This window comes from Phaseolus vulgaris, chromosome 10 (assembly GCF_000499845.2).
Source record: "Phaseolus vulgaris cultivar G19833 chromosome 10, P. vulgaris v2.0, whole genome shotgun sequence".
Classification (NCBI taxonomy): Eukaryota; Viridiplantae; Streptophyta; class Magnoliopsida; order Fabales; family Fabaceae; genus Phaseolus; species Phaseolus vulgaris.
The window spans coordinates 29,862,739-29,868,345 of NC_023750.2; the positions used below are offsets into that span (position 1 = coordinate 29,862,739).

Sequence of the window (5,607 nt, forward strand, 5' to 3'; positions counted from 1 at the left end):
CTCTAACTGCTCAGTGTCATCTTCTTTTTCAGCTACTACATTACTGCAATGCTCTTTTGGGTTGGTTTGACTTTCGACTGAAAGCTGACACTTGTATTTCTTCAAATTGTTTGGCCACTTTTCCCATTTGGATCTCTATATTCATGATCATTATCATGCTATTTTCTTCCATTATCACAAGCTTTGTCAGGGCGTCTTCAACTTTACTCATTCTTTCAAGCATGAATGGATCCTCAGCTTTAGGTGAATTGTTCTAATAAGAACAATGACCATTAGGATGATTACCTCCACAAAAATCACACCTAATTGATTGACTCTGGCTTTGAGATGAATGAACAACATATAATTGCTCGGGCGATTTAGCCATTTATGCAGTTAGCTGCTCAATCTGTTGTGTTAGAATTTTATTGAGTCAAGAGTGCATCTTCAAACAACTCTCTCTGCTGGATACCTTGTCTTTCGCGTTGGGATGGATAATTAGTTGATGCCAATGCATCAATAATCCTTCTCACTTGTTCTACATCAAGAGCCGTCATTGGGCCACCAGCTGCAGCATCTAGGAGAATCTTTGTGTCAGATATGAGACCAGTAAGAAATATGCTTAGTTGAGCAATATCTTCTAACCCATGATTTGGGCATTTTCTCAATAGCATCTTAAATTTATCCCATGTCTCACAGAAGACTTCATCTACTCCTTGTCTGAACATAGAGATTTCAGACTTTGCTTTGATGTAGCGAGAGATTGGAAAAAAATTTCTGTAGAAATTTTTCCTCTATCTCTTTCCAGTTAGTGAGGCTCTTATTTGGAAGTGATTTGAGTCATTCCTTAGCCTTTCCTGCCAATGAAAAAGGAAACAAGAGCAAACAAACATTATCAACATCATTTGATTTAAAGCCCATTACTCCCACCAATTCATAAAATGTATCCAAATGTGAATATGGATCCTCATGTTCTATTGTTGTGAATTGATGGGCACTAATGAGAGGGAGAAAATTGAGATCTATTTCCAAGGTCTTGGCAGTAGCAGGTATTGCAATACTAGAAAAATATCTTGACCCTTGGTACATGACATAACCTCCAAGTGTCCTCCTAGGGAGTGGTGTTTGTTCTTCTACCATGTTGCTATTTCCTGAAAAATATTAGTGGAAAAAAATAGAGTATTTTTTTCTATTTTTTTTAAAAAATAAATAAAATAAAATAAATTTGAAGACAAAATAAAAAAAAATATTCACAAAAAATAAAAATACAAAATACAAAGTTAAAAAATAAAATAAAATTGACACAAAAATAAAAAAGAAACTAGCAATGGCAAAAAAAATAATTAAAAGAAATAACTAAAACTATGTAAACTCTAAAAAAAACTGCGTAAACTAAACCTAAAAACAAAAAAAAACAAAAAAAATAATAAAAACATAACAAAACAAAATAAAATATAATAAATACTGTAAAGAAAAAAAAACAAAAACAAAAACTTTCTTTTTAAAACAGCATATCTACAAATTAAAATCAAATCAAATCTATAGTAAATTAAGATTAAAAAATAAATAAAAAATCTAAATAAAAACAGTAAGAAAAATAAACACAACAAATAAAAACAATAAAAATATTCACAATATTTAGGAAACTATACTCAGCAATCAAACTATTCCTCGACAACGGTGTCAAAAACTTGATGACTTTTTTATGTCCGTAGAAAATTCATTTATATCGATCTCTCGCATATAGAATCCTTAAGAATGTTTCCTAAATATCGATCTATCGCATACTTATAAAAAGAACTTAGAATCACACTCAAACGTTAATGACAATTAACATTTCAAGTTTATCTCTAGCACTTAAATATGTTAAGTATTGTTGTTTAGGTACGAATCCTAAAAATACCTCTCGGACATATTTAAGATTATCAATTTCTCAGAAGAATATAAAATTAAAATAACAATACCAATAATCAATTAAGAACTGAATATTTTAATATAAGATATTACCTCAATACATAAGAGTTTGAGCAGATTACTCTCAATCTCAAAGGGTAGAATTAGTCACACATACTTCTAGCACCTTCCAATCTCCCAATTGGGTTACAATTCACTAAATGGTGTTTTCCTCTCAATCTACCACACTAGGGTTGAGCCTCTAACCCCCTATTTAATTTAATTTTCTAGGGTTAGGTTGCTTCCTATATCACTTTGATGGGCTAAGTGATAAAACATAAAAAAAAGGTCCAATATGTCTAACGCATTCTCACTTGAGCGAGAAAGGCATTGATTTTCGAAAACAGCCCTGGAGCATTCTAACTTGAGCGAGAATCTCCTGTTGCAAAATTGGCTTTTTCAACACTTTCTCCATTTTGGGACCTTCCAACTTTCTCTTTTTAGCTCAAATCATTACTCTTTAATTCAAATCTCCAATCTTTCCTAGAAACCTGCAATTAACACTAAAATTAGGAATAAAATGCTTTTATTCAAATAAATATCATAAAAAATGTAAAAAGGTATAAATTCATAAATCAGGGATTATTTTATATGTAAATTAGCAATAAATCCTCATAAGTGCCTATACTTTAATATGAAATATTATTAAAATTAGGCACTTATCAATTGTGACTTCAGAAAATTTTGTGAGTAGGTTTTTCACAAAGTGATAGTACTGTTGCAGCAATTTCTCCTGGACTTCAAATTCATCTTTTAGCTACCGGGCCACTAGCTGGGAGTCGCTTTTGCACAGTAGTTTTTTTATGTCTAGGTTAATGGTGAGATTGAGGCCTGCTATGATGGCTTCGTACTCGGCTTGATTATTTGATGCCTTGAATTCAAACTTCAAGGCTAGTTCTACGAGAATATTTCCTAGTCCCTCCAGTACTACCCCGACGTTGCACGACCGACTGTTGGAAGATTCGTTGACATATAAGGTCCACTGTGTGCCTTTTGCTTCCGTCGACTGGGAACTAATTTCAGCTGCAAAAGCAGTTAAGGCTTGCGATTTGATCACCTCCTGGGTTGATATCGGATGTGAAACTCTGATAACTCTACAGACCAACCGATCATACGTCCTGCCAAGTCTGGTTTCGCCAGTATTTTCATAATGGGATGGTTGATCTTGACTGTGATTGGGCGATTATGAAAATACATTCGCATTCATCGTGTTATTACGACCAGTGCCAAGGCGACCTTTTCTACCATTTGATATCGAACCTCAACTCCATGTAGCACCTTACTGACGAAGTAGATTGGGCGTTCTTCGGTATTTATCTCTTGAACCAACACTGCACTGACTGCCTCCTTTGATACTGCCAGATAGACAACTATGGGTTCCTTCGCCACCAGCTTTTGAATGACTGGAGAGGATGCTTAGAATGTCTTTAATTGAAGGAATATGTTTTCGCATTCGTACGTCCATTCGAATTTGGAAGCTTTTCGTAAGAGCTGTACGATGGGTATCGTTTTGATGCAAACCCAAAAGACCCCAAAACCAAGTCCACAAGAAGATGACCAAGGATGCCAACTATGAAGGGTCATCCCAACAAGCAAAGGAAGACCTCATCAATAGGACGAATGAACAAGGTCCAGAGCACTTAAAGTTCTTCCTATTAGTTTTCTTAAATATTTAGAAAAATGTTGTAAATAAGTTGGGCTCATTTGTAAGGGTCCAAATAGTATAAATAAGCTAGAATAATGTTCCTTTAGCATAGTAGGGGGTGTGGGTAGCATTTTAGCTTATTCCTAGCCCATTTGAAGGCATTTTGACCTAGTTTCTAGAAGGATAAGCCTAGAATACGGGATTGACTTAGTCAAACCCTATGGCTGCCCACTTTTTCCCTTTTCCCATTCTACCCTTTAAGCTTGCTTTCCAAGGCTCCTAAATCTATAAATAGGGAGGCCTACCTCATGTATTGTTGAACCAAGTGGTGTTCAAGTTTTGAAGAATCCAAATCCTTTGAAGGATGTTGAAGCCTTGGCTGTGCTTGGTGTTGTTGTGCTGGTTTAGTATAGTTCTGGGGTAGTTTGGATGTTGTAATCCACCCTTTGATTAAATCTAAAGCATAGGCATTCTCAATCTTTGTGAAAGTAAAATGTTTTAAAACTAAGTTAAAACAATCGATTGTTTTATCGAAACAACCGATTGTTTATACTTAGGTGTTTTGAGAAAAAGATTGAAAACTGCTTTTAAAATGGTTGAACTCTTAAGAACCAAAACAACCGATTGATTCGAGGAAACAACCGATTGTTTGTTTTGGGACCATAACAGAAAAACTGTTTTATCTTTGACTGAGCTTTAAATGATTTAACTGCTTACGCTCCAGTCATTAAATGCTTTGACCAATCTTTTAATGCAATTTAAGAGTTTGTTAAGATTTGATAACAAACTACATCTTTGAATATATTCAGAAAAACAAATTTGACAATTAATCTTTGACAAGTTTTTGCTAAGAGTTTTTGAGTTTTTCAAAGAGCTGAGATTGCTAAGAGTTTATGATTGATCAAAGTGTATGGAATAGGATTTTGCTTGTATTGATTTCAGATTATCTTCTGTAACAAGTGTAATCCTTGTACTCTGTGAAACAAGTTTCGTTTCTGTGTTTGCTGAGATTGGCTGTGTGTTCTTGAGGAGATCAAGATCAGCAATCTTAGTGTTGGTGTGTTGGCCAAGAAGAGTGTGTGTCTTGAGGTGTTCAAGGTCATTCTCTTGGTTGTTGTGTAAGTGATCAAGGTGTGATTGCTTAGTGGATTTCCTCAGGGTTCTGAGAAGACTGGATGTAGCTCTGGGTTTGGAGTGAACCAGTATAAACAACTGTGTACAATCTCTCTATCTCTAACTCTTTAAATTCAGTTTTATTTTGTTGTTTGCTGGTATAAACAACCGATTGTTTTTCTGGTACTGCAGCTTTTGCTTGCTGTTTTGGCGAACTGAATTTCTGAATCAATTGTTTCTTGAGATAATTTCATTCTTGTTTGAAAACTTTGCGAAAACCCTCTTTAAACAATTCACCCCCCTCTAGTTTAAAGCCATCTATTCTAACAGTATTCACATGTTTAATGAATAGTAAAGTTACTATACACAAATTGTGTTAGAGTTTGTGAGCATTGTCTCTCTAAACCATTGGTCTTATCTTGGGAGTGTTGTGAGCTCTCAAGTGACGACATCTACACTTATCTTGGATTCAATTCACCATCCAAGTGGCGTGCTCATTCACAATTCCATCACTCCTAAGTTTCCTTTCACTAATATTTTTCCATTCCATTTCCATTCCTATTTTCAATTCCAAAATATGTCTTGTTCTTGTTTTTGCTTCCTTTAGTTCAATTCAGTCCATGTATTGCTCACCTTGTGTTTGCTTAAATTCCGCACCTATATTTGTCATTCATTCTCACCATTAATTGTGTTTTTCCTTTGGCCTTATTGAAATGAACCTTCATATCTACTTAATACTTGTTAAGTTAATGTCCAGTGGGAATTTTCCTTAGGCTTCTCACCTATATTTGTCATAAAATCTAAATCTAAGTAAAGTGTCACTAATCAAATGAACAATCCTAAAATCAATTCACATCACGTTTGCTCCGCTAGCTTGGGCACAAATCAAGAGAGAGTCGTGAGTCGACCAATTAACC

At 34.7% G+C, this 5,607-nt stretch overlaps 1 pseudogene; it reads left to right on the plus strand.

Annotated features, from left to right (window-relative positions):
* Positions 1-621: 621 nt before the first annotated feature.
* Positions 622-727, plus strand: LOC137819906 (small nucleolar RNA R71; annotated as a pseudogene).
* Positions 728-5,607: the final 4,880 nt, after the last annotated feature.